The sequence below is a fragment of the Heloderma suspectum genome, chromosome Z (genome assembly GCF_057233095.1).
Source record: "Heloderma suspectum isolate Gila_16-S chromosome Z, 16-S_ref, whole genome shotgun sequence".
Classification (NCBI taxonomy): Eukaryota; Metazoa; Chordata; class Lepidosauria; order Squamata; family Helodermatidae; genus Heloderma; species Heloderma suspectum.
Window position 1 is genome coordinate 2,745,383 of NC_139476.1, and position 11,895 is coordinate 2,757,277.

At 47.3% G+C, this 11,895-nt stretch overlaps 1 pseudogene; it reads left to right on the forward strand.

Annotated features, from left to right (window-relative positions):
* The first annotated feature begins 10,701 nt into the window (after positions 1-10,701).
* LOC146333494 (E3 ubiquitin-protein ligase RNF167 pseudogene) lies at positions 10,702-11,397 on the forward strand (annotated as a pseudogene).
* The last annotated feature ends 498 nt before the right edge of the window (positions 11,398-11,895 follow it).

An 11,895-nucleotide genomic window follows, 5' to 3' on the forward strand; every position in this document is an offset into this window, starting at 1 on the left:
AGGCGTTCAAGACGAGGCTGGACAGCCATCCGTCAGGGAGGCTGTGACGTTGATTCCTGCATGGAGCAGGGGGTTGGACTTGATGGCCTTGGAGGCCCCTTCCAACCCTACTATTCTATGATTCTATGATTCTCTGAGCTTTGTTCTCCAACCCAAGGTCGACCTCAGGTATCAAGAACTCCCTTTTGCAAGAAGAAAAAGGAAAAAAGAAGCTGCTCTCGCTGGAACCTCCTTGGGGGGTGTAAGGAGAAGGAATAGTGGGCATCTCTATTCTCCCCAACTAAACTGGAAGCTGTGGATGAACATTTCTGAAGCGGCCCTCAAAAACACCATTATTCATCCCCCTGCCCTGTCATTAATGTATGTTCTGCTCTCCCGTGCCATGGAAATTGGGGCCATAAATCACGCAGAGATGCCAATGGTGGCTCTGATTTTGGTGGGGCTGTGCATCCATTCTGGGTTTCAGTCAGAACCAGCCAGAACTCCCAAGGAGTGATCCAGAATGCTGGGCCCTACCCCCAACATAGGTTCAGCACCTTGGATAGCTCCTTCAGAGTCCTGGCTGGTTCCAAATATGAACCAACCATGTGATGTGGCTGCAAAAAAGGCAAATGCTATTTTGGGCTGCATTCATAGAAGCATAGCTTCCAAATCCCGGGAAGTACTAGTTCCCCTCTACTCAGCACTGGTTAGGCCTCATCTGGAGTACTGTGTCCAGTTCTGGGCACCACACTTGAAGAAGGATGCAGACAAACTGGAGAGGGTTCAGAGGAGGGCAACAAACATGATCAGGGGACTGGAAACAAGGCCCTGTGAGGAGAGACTGAAAGAACTGGGCATGTTTAGCCTTGAGAAGAGAAGACTGAGGGGAGATATGATAGCGCTCTTCAAGTCCTTGAAAGGTTGTCACAGAGAGGAAGGCCAGGACCTCTTCTCAATCATCCCAGAGTGCAGGAAACGGAATAATGGGCGCAAATTACAGAAAGCCAGATTTCAGCTGAACATCAGGAAAAATTTCCCGACTGTTAGAGCAGTATGACAATGGATCCCATGACCTGGGGAGGTGGGGGGCTCTCCCACACTGGAGGCATTCAGGACAAGGCTGGACAGCTGCCTGCCAGGGATGTTCTGACTTGGATTCCTGTATTGACCCTACTATTCTATGATTCTATGATTTCCACTCTTCAATGAAAGCCCAGGGGAAGATATCATGTGGTAATTCCTCCCATAGGGCTTTTCTAGATCAAAAAGACTGGGAGGCTGCAGAGCAATGGAGAGATGTGTAAAGGAAAGAAAACACACACACAGCCCCTCTCACTGTGATTGCGTAAGCCTAGAAACACCACAAAAATAAAGTATAAACCACCCTGAGGCTGAGGCAGAACAATGGAAGATTTTGGCTTAGCACAAGCTCCACATTTATGTTGGAGCTGAACCCAGCCCTGCCCCCATCAAACCTGCATTGTGGAGGCTGTGCAACCCCTCCCCCCCCAAATAAAGAAAAATCTAAGGGAAAAGAAAGAAAGAAGCTGTGCTGCAACCCCTACCAGTGATGAGAAGCTGTTGAGAGTTTCTCCTGGCTTTGGAGAAATTCAGTGAAATTGTGCCCCCAATTCCTCTGCCCACAAAGAAGGTGGAGAATTTCACAAGGCCATTTGCACACAGCTCTAATACATACTGGTGATGGCTTTCCCCACCTTGCCTCAGTGGGTCCACCACCACCAGGGCTGCTGCCCACTCAATCATCATCTCATTCTGGGCTCAATCCATGCCAATGACCTGGTGGTGCAGTGAGGTCAACCTGAACTCTGGATGTAATTTTCTTCCCCCTCTCCCTTTCGATGGGAGGAGGAGGGAGGTAATATGTATTTTTCTTACTGCAAAATGCAGCCAGCAATGCAGTCTTGCTGAATTTGGGTGGGGTAGAGTATTCCTACTTCTTCGGTTGAGTGGGCCCCTGAATTTCTGCCCCCAAAGTCCTCCCACCCTGATGGCACAACTGCAGTAGCCAGGGGGAGAGGTAGGCACCAAGGAATTGCTCCTTCTCCTTGCTGCCATCTCTGCTCAGAGAGGGTAGACATGTGGGCAGTGATGGTACCAAAGGGCAGTGATGGCATCAAAGGGCAGTGATGGCAGGAGGCTCTGGGAGTCAGCAAATGCTGGTGGCAGCCATTCTTATTTTCCAGTAATGCACCAGAATTATCTCATGCTATGGTATCATTCCACACTATGAGCTGCATCCAGTGTTGGTCCTACTTAGAGTAGATGCATTGAAATGAATGGGTCTACTGCATTGCAAAATTCATACACATACACATATATACATGTTGTTGTTGTTGTTGTTCAGTCGTTCAGTCGTGTCCGACTCTTCGTGACCCCATGGACCATAGCACGCCAGGCCTTCCTGTCCTGCGCTCTCTCCCGGAGCATGCTCAAGTTCATATTCATTGCATCCGTGATGCTATCTAGCCATCTCATCCTCTGCCGTCCCCTTCTCCTTTTGCCTTCAGTCTTTCCCAGCATCAGGGTCTTTTCCAGGGAGTTTTCTCTTCACATTAGGTGGCCAAAATATTGGAGCTTCAGCTTCATTACCTGTCCTTCCAATGAGCACTCAGGGTTGATTTCCTTTAGGATGGACTGATTTGACCTCCTTGCAGTCCAGGGCACTCGTAAGAGTCTTCTCCAGCACCACAGTTCGAAAGCATCAATTCTTCGGCGCTCAGCCTTCCTTATAGTCCAGCTCTCACAGCCATACATTACTCCTGGGAAAACCATAGCTTTGATTAGACGGACCTTTGTCGGCAAGATGATGTCTCTGCTTCTTACTATGCTGCCTAGGTTGGCCATAGCTTTCCTCCCAAGGAGCAAGCGTCTTTTAATTTCATGGCTACAGTCACCGTCTGCGGTGATCTTGGAGCCCAAGAAAGTAAAATCTGTCACTGCTTCCATTTCTTCCCCTTCTATATGCCAGGAAGTGATGGGGCCAGATGCCATGATCTTCGTTTTTTTAATGTTGAGTTTCAAACCAGCTTTTGCATTCTCCTCTTTCACCCTCAACAAGAGGCTCTTGAGATCCTCTTCGCTTTCTGCCATTAGGGTGGTATCGTCTGCATATCGGAGGTTATTGATAATTCTCCCAGCAATCTTAATTCCGACCTCTGATTCATCCAACCCGGCATTTCTCATGATGTACTCTGCATATAAGTTAAATAAGCAGGGTGACAATATGCAGCCTTGTCGTACTCCTTTCCCAATTTGGAACCAATCGGTTGTTCCATGTCTGGTTCTGACTGTTGCTTCTTGACCCTCGTACAGGTTTCTCAGGAGACAGGTAAGGTGGTCTGGTACTCCCATCACTTTCAGAATTTGCCAGAGTTTGTTGTGATCCACACAATCAAAGGCTTTAGCGTAGTCAATGAAGCAGAAATAGACGTTTCTCTGGAATTCTCTTGCCTTCTCCATGATGCAGCGAATGTTGGCGATTTGATCTCTAGTTCCTCTGCCTCTTCAAAACCCAGCTTGTACTTCCGGTAGTTCTCGGTTCGCATACTGCTGAAGCCTAGCTTGTAGGATTTTGAGCATCACCTTGCTGGCATGTGAAATGAGCGCAATTGTGCGGTAGTTTGAACACTCTTTGGTGTTGCCCTTCTTTGGAATTGGAATGTAAACTGACCTTTTCCAGTCTTGTGGCCACTGTTGAGTGTTCCAGATTTGTTGGCATATTGAATGCAGCACTTTAACAGCATCATCTTTTAGGATTTTAAATAGCTCGGCTGGAATACTGTCATCTCTGCTAGCTTTGTTGTTACTAATGCTTCCTAAGGCCCACTTGACTTCACTCTCTAGGATGTCCGGCTCAGTTTCATTGACCACACTATCATGGCTATCAGGGACATTCAGATCTTTCCTGTATTGTTCTTCTGTGTATTCTTGCCACCTCTTCTTAATCTCATCTGCTTCTGTTAGGTCCCTGCCTTCTTTGTCCTTTATCATGCCCGTCTTTGCACAAAACGTTCCCTTGAGATCTCCAATTTTCTTGAAGAGATCTCTAGTCTTTCCCATTCTGTTGTTTTCCTCGATTTCTTTGCATTGTTCATTTAAGAAGGCCTTCTTGTCTCTCCTTGCTATTCTCTGGAACTCTGCATTCAGTTGGGTATATCTTCCCCTTTCTCCCTTGCTTTTCACTTCCCTTCTTTCCTCAGCTACTTGTAAAGCCTCCTCAGACAGCCACTTTGCTTTCTTGCATTTCTTTTTCTTTGGGATGGATTTCGTTGCTGCCTCCTGAACAATGTTACGGACCTCCGTCCATAGTTCCTCAGGCACTCTGTCTATCAGGTCTAATCCCTGAAATCTATTCCTCACCTCCACTGTATATTCATCAGGGATATGATTTAGGTCATACCTGAACGGTTTAGTGGTTTTCCCGACGTTCTTCAATTTAAGCCGAAATTTTGCAAGAAGCAGCTCATGATCTGAGCCACAGTCAGCTCCAGGTCTTGTTTTGACTGACTGTATGGAGCTTCTCCATCTTTGGCTGCAAAGGACATAATCAATCTGATTTCGATATTGACCATCTGGTGATGTCCATGTGTAGAGTCACCTCTTGTGCTGTTGGAAAAGAGTGTTTGCTATGATCAGCATGTTCTCTTGGCAAAACTCTATTAGCTTTTGTCCTGCTTCATTTTGTACACCAAGGCCATGCCTGCCTGTTATCCCGGTGATTTCTTGACTTCCTACTTTAGCATTCCAATCCCCTATGATGAAGAGGACATCTGTTTTTTGGTGTTAGTTCTAGAAGGTGTTGTAGGTCTTCATAGAACCGATCAACCTCAGCTTCTTCGGCCTCAGTGGTTGGGGCATAGACTTGAATTACTGTGATGTTGAATGGTTTGCCTTGGATTCGTACTGAGATCATTCTATCATTTTTAAGATTGTACCCCAGTACTGCTTTTCCCACCCTTACATAAACACATGCAACAGACTCATTCATTCTCTCTCTCACACACACATACACACACACACAGCATTTAGGCTTGAATAAAAGCTCCCATTGGCTCAAATTGGAGGTTTTATTAAAAGCATAATTCCCATGCTGGGAGAGCAGGGAGAATGAGGAAGAATCAAAGATTGCTAAAAAAAAAAAACAACAACCCCCCCCCGATAATTTAAAACATGTACACACGTGTGCAGGCATGCACACGCACATGCACACACACACAAATCATTAAAACAACAAGAGGCAAGGACATTAAAACTTCAGCCAAACAACATAAAACAACAGGCCATTGATGTAAAAAGGTGGGTTGAGTTTTATATGCTTGAATTAAAGAAGTCAGGAAGATAAGGAGCCTGGTGTGAGTATTATCAGTAATACCAACGATGTATTTTTATTTGTCCTTATCAGTTTTGGTTCTTGGCCACACCACCATGTGATGAACTATTTGGGGCTCGCTTTGATATGCCCCAAAGTTACAGACAAGGGCAAGAATGGGGGAATGGCAGCTTTGCTTCGAAGACGTTTTTGTGCTTTAATGGTGGTGGTGCTCTTTTAACATGGAAAACATGAGCTGCCTGTTTTCTGCCCCACTCTTTTGCACATATGCAAAGCCTGCCAGCATTGGAACAGGATGGGGCTGGCGCATGCAAGTTTCTGCTCACAGACCAGTGGCTCCAGCTCCTTATCCCATCTGTGCACATGGTAGTGCTGGATTAGTCTCAGCTCAGTCTCCTCCTTCTTTTCCATCATCGTAGTCCCTGGAGGGTTGGCAAATCAGCCGGGGAATGTGGAAAGTGTTCAGCACTGGCCTGGCAGGCAATCAAGTTGGCCTCTGGATTTTGGCATAGAGGAGGTACATATTGCACCGAGGACAAGCAAAGTAGAGGGAGAAAAGGTATCTGGGAGTGGGAGATGCTGCATTATACCAGGTTAGCGTCTTTCTCCAACTATTTGCCTACTCCAGGGGTGGGCAGACATCGGGGATTTTCTTTTCTTCTTTTTTAACCAGAACCCAGATATTCTAGTGACCTCCTCTGGACAGAAGGGTGGGCAGGACTAGAGATGTCCAGAAAAGCTGTGAAATGGCCCACCTCACTGCAGACCGAACTGGGCACCACAGCAGGAACCGGCATGAAGTTTGAGGGGACAACCCTAAAAAAAACTAGTCAAATTTCACCCCTAAAATGGATTTCTGTGACATCACCACATTTGACTGCCTGAGGTGAAGGATAAGAGGGTGCCCCCTCCATATTTATATGTATGTATGTATTTATTTATTACATTTGTATACCACCCAATAGCCAAGCTCTCTGGGCGGTCCATATGCAGAAGCTACCTGGCATTTTTATTCATTCATTTATTTGTTTAAAACATTTCTATCCCACCCTACATCATTAAGATCTCAGGGCGGTGTGTACAGATACTTTTCCCAAATGTCTGAATCCATTGTGTACATGTTTGGAATATATGCATTCCTCTCCCATTGATTAAAGCGTATTTGTCTGCATTTTTCAAAAATACACATTTGTCATGTACGTTTTTCAAATGCACACAGGCTGTTGAACACAATGTTTTGGGCTGTGCAAATCCCATTGCAAGCTCTGAAATCTACAGACTTCAACTGCAGGTTGCATCCGAGTCCATGTTTGGTCTGGAAGGTTTGAACTTGGTAAATCCTGATGAAAAATGAAGTGAAATGAATTTCTCATACATACATCCCTAACCAGGGTATAAAGAGGGAGGGAGGGAGGTAAAGCTTCTCTCCTGTCTGTGCCCTCTATGTATGCTGCATCAGCTCCCATTGACACTAGTAGAAGGAAAGGAAAGAGGATGTGCTGGGAATGATGCCATTTTTCAGACCTTTTTAAATTACATTTTATATCCTGCTCCCCCCCGCCCTTGCAAGGAACCCAAGGCAGCTTACATTATCCTCCTCTCCATTTTATCCTCACAAGAACAACCTTATGAGATAGGTGAAGCTGAGAGTCAGTGACTGGCCCAAAGTCACTCAGTGAGCTTCATGGCCGAGGGGGACTAGAACTCAGATCTCCCAAGTCCAAGCCCAGCACTCTAACCACTACACTACAATGGCTCTCCCACTTTCCCTCTGTCCCAGGAAACTCTTGAGAGAATTTTGAGGAAAACTTACCCCTCTCTACTTGTAAGTAGGGGTGTACAAATTACTCACCCCATTCCCGTGGGGCTGTCCGCTTGGGGGGGGGAGACGATCCGTCCCTCCCCCCTGGAATCCTCCTCGGACAGCTCCACTCCACGGCAAGCCCACAGAGCCACCAGCTGGGCCCGCCTGCAGCCAGACTTCTGTCTGCTGCCAGGCTGTGGCCGCAAATGGCAGCCACCGTAGCAGCTGCCATTTGCGTCCCTGCGTTAGCCGTGATAGGCTACGTATATATTTATGTAGCCTATCATGGCAAAAGGCAGGGATGCAAATGGCGTAGCGGCCGCTATTTGCGTCCCTGCTCTTTGCCATGATAGGCTATGTAAATACTTACGTAGCCTATCACAGCTAAAGTAGGGAGGCAAATGGCTGCCGCAGCCTGGGGCAGCCATTCGCAACCGCAGCCTGGGGCAGCAGATGGACCGGATGGACGACAAAAGGTAGGGTCCATTCCTGGGAAATTTCGTGGGGTGGCGGGGGGGATTGCTCCATTCCGCCATGGACTCTGGGGAGCCGGATTGTAAAGAATCTGGCCTCATTGGAGTCCGTGGTGGAATTCTCTAACATCCCTACTTGTAAGTATATCTCTGCAATCACAAGCTCTTTGTGGCTACTAGTCCTGATATTTCTATGCTACCTCCAGTATCAGAGGCAGTATGCCTATGTGCACCAGTTGCTGGGGAACATGGGCAGGTGGGTGCTATTGCACTCCTGTCCTGCTTGTGGTTTCCTGGTTGACAACTAGTTGGCCACTGTGTGGGAATGCTGGACTAGATGGACCCTTGCTCTGATCCAGCAGGGCTTTTCTTATGTTCTTATGGGCTAGAAAGTTGAATTCATGTTTTTAATGAAAGTTCAGTTCCATGGCCGGTGTCCCATTCTTCTATAGCTTTTCTGCCCTCCCAAAGAATCACAGGATATGCATGCATGGCCCTGTTTACGGATCTCAAAGAGAACTTGAAAAGTATAAAGATTTGCTTTTGGCTTTCTGCCCCATGTTAATGACAGACACATCAGCACACAAGAGGCTTAGATATGCCCTCAGGATTATGGCTGATGATTCCCCAGAGCTATGGAATGGATGGTCTGAATGAATGCACATTCTGATATCTATGAAGCCATTCTTTTCTCTGCTTCCACTTTCAGTCCAATGCGTGCTGCTCTACCGAAATTGTGATGGAGGCTTCTTTCCTTCTCCAGAAAGGCTCTCCCATGAAAGCTGTGAAGAGGCATGCCGGGGAGTGAAAGTTTAAGGGGCTTGGCAGACGCATCTCTTCCAACAGTTTCCAGCATGGCAAATGGAAGAGACACCCACGGCTGGATGTGATGTCAACAGAGGAGCACTTGGGAGAGGTTGGCAGGGAACATTCCATCTTCGTCCCTTGGACAATCTCACATATCAACTTCACCCTGTTCAGTGGAGGCTGGTGTCTCTGATTTTGGTGGGGATGAGCATCAATTCCGGGTTTCAGTCAGAACCAGCCAGAACTCTAAAAGAGCTCTCCAAAGTGCTGAACCCTACCTCCCAAATAGTTCAGCATCTTGGAGAGCTCCTTTAGAGTTCTGGCTGTTCTGACTGAAACCCGGAGAGGATTCACAGCCCCACCAAACTCAGAGCCACCAGCCCCCCCCCCGAAACAATTGTTACATCAGGAGTGAGGGAGAAGTGGCAGCGATGGATGAAGCAGCTATAGCAATGGTGGAGGCCATGGCAACAGCGGCGGCGGCAGTGACAATGCGGTGATGGTAAGTGGCTGGGCCAGGGTGCCAAAGCTCCAAAGCGCACCAAAGCGCTTCAGAGAGTTGCTTCGGGTCGCTTTGTGCCCCCCCCGGCTTCGCCTCAGCAGTGGCCCCAAGTGACTCGCTTTGACTCAGGCTTGGGGCCTTGGGCCGAAGCAGTGCCCTAATCGTAAGCCTGTGGGTTTACATCATTTTTCTGATTGACTGTAAGCTGCTCTGGGAGCGTTTCTTGTCTGAGGGCTGGGATCAAAATACTTTAAATAAATAAACGCCCCCATCCAGTGTGACTCCAACCTGTTTCTAATTGAACCATCAATGGCCTGATGAGCGAAGAGAATTGGGCAGCTAAGGATGGGGCAAAGTAAAGAGTTGCACCCCATTGCTCAGGGGAAACACACCTCCTTTGCATGGAAAAGGTCCCAGGTTCAGTCTCCCAGTTAAAATGACCAGGTCTCAGGTGATGGGGAAGAAAGAGCTTTGCCTGAGATCCTAGAAAGTAGGCAGTCCCTGGACTAGATAAATATGTTGGTCACCAGGAAATCCCACCCTTGTTGGATTCACTGGACTTCCATGATGCGCCCAACTTGGATTTGCAAACTGAGCAACACATTTTCCCCAGATTCCAGGGATTTTTTTTCATTGTTGTTTTTAAATTATTTGTGGAAATAGACCTTTGTGCAAATTGCAGGTGCAGTCTGCACAAATTATGCAAATTGCAGCCAAGATTTGCACAAATTACACAACTGCAATTAGCACAAAGGTCTATTTCTGCAAATAAAAAAATATGGAGCATCCACCAGCTGGACCGAGTCACTGCGGACTGAGTTGGTCCAGCTGGTGGAAGATGGAACAAAGTCTGTGGGGCCAAGCTGACAAAAGCTTGTTGAGTTTTTAACCCCCAACCAGATTCTTCCAACATCCCTTGGATGAATCCATGCTAAGGGAAGCTGGTTTAGGATCTGCTTTCCATACAGAAAGTCTCGGGTTCGATCGTTGGCATCTCCAGTGGAGGAAAGGGAACAGGTAGCAGGTGCTAAAATATAGAGATTATGAGAATTTTGTCTGAGTTTGGAACTCCTTCAGAAATGCCGTTTCCAACCACAGATGTGAACATGAGCACATGTACTCAGAAAACGTTAGCAAATTCCTGAACTTGCATTCACAGTCACAGAATGTGCACTTTTAAAAAGTACACTACTTTACTAAGCAACTGGCTCAAGATCTTTACAAGGAGGAGGAGGTGTCTGAGCTCCAAAACAAAAAAAAATTCTTTGAATCCAAAGAAAGATGGCACTGGAAGGCAGGCCTTCACTTTGCAGCATGCCAGCCTCCCAGTTAATTTTTGTTTAATGAAAAAACTTAAATTAAATAAAGATCAGGACGAGGCAGAATGTCTGGTGGGTGCCAAGAGAGTTGTTGTCAGGCACCACGTTGGAGGCCCTGGGTCTAAAGCCTGGTGGATAAAAGACTTGCTGAATATATGGAGATGTTTCTTAGGTGAGTGGAGGTTGGGTGAGTGAGGTCATGAGGTCACAAAGGCTTCAGGGCAATTATTCTGGGGTAGCTTGCTTATCAGCTTTTGAGGGAAGCCCAGGAGCTCTTAGGGGAGATCAACCAGCACCACTCAACATCCAAGGGCTAGGCCCCTCTCCTTAAGGCTTGGGGTTTTCCACTTAACAAGCAACTATCTGGTTTCATGGATGGTCTAGGAGCTACCAAGTTGATGCTCCAGTGGTCCAGAAAGTCCTCTGAAGACCTTTAGACAACATCATCCTTGATCTATGCTAGGATGTGTGTTCCTCTATCCTCTCCTGTCCATGTGGTTATGGTGATCCTTCTCCTCTATATACCCACCAACAAAGCTTTAATCCGTGCTGTCTACAACCACAATGGCATCAGCCAAGATTTCGAGGCCTTGCCTTCTCATTTCGGGCCTTCACTCCACCGTGAAGGTCTCCTGGGTTATGTCGTTGAAGCCAGGCCAGCTAATGCCTGCCAACCCATTGAAGCTCCTCCACCCTCCAACACCTCCTCCACTGCTTTTATTGCTCTCATCCAGAGGTATGACTGCCCCTTCACCACCAAGGTCCTTCACGCCCAGCAAGCTGGGTATCAGGCCGCCATTGTCCACAACGTCAACTCGCAAGCCCTCGTGACCATGCTGAGCGAGAAGGAGGCTATGAAGCAGCAAGTCAGCATTCCTTCGATGTTCATTGGTGAATCAGCTTCCACCCAGCTCAAAAGAATCTTCCATTATGACCAAACAGCTTACATCATCCTCATACCCAAATGCCATTGGCTTTCCTGCTGGGATGTCCAATATAACTGCCAGCCCAACCATCACAGATCAAGACAAGGCTCTGCAAAGCAGAATTTCCCTTGTTTGCCGACACGGTGTCACGTCTTCCGTAGCGTCCATTACCTCCTCTTTGGACTCACATTTGTGATCTGGGTGGTGGCCTTGTATGTGCTGTGCTGTTTGTAATGATGCATTCGGTTTGGAATCGAGTCTGCGGCGAAGCAAATGTTTCCCTGGCCTATTATTCAGTGAATGTGCAAAATTAATAGATTGTCCGCAAATGATATCTTCAGAGCAGGCTTTTTTTCTCTCTCTTGTCTCTCTCTAAATCAGGGGTGAGGAGCCTTTGTTCTGCTGAGGCATGCATCACTTGGGGATATTCTGTGGGGGCTGTATGATGGTGATATGTGGGGTCACAACCAGTGGGTGTGCAAGGCCACCTCTCTCTCTCTCTCTCTCTCTCTCTCTCTCTCCCCCCCCCTCTTTCTGCCACCCTTTTTTCTTTCTCTCCCATTCCAACCCAGTGGGCTGTCAGAAGCAGGACAGATCACTCTTGCTAGAGGTCTGAAAAAGGAAAGCTTCCTCCTGTGCAAGCACCAGGTCATTACTGACCCTTAGAGGGATGCCTGCTTATGCTGGCATTTTCATGGCAGACTATAGCGGGGTGGTTTGCTATTGCCTTCC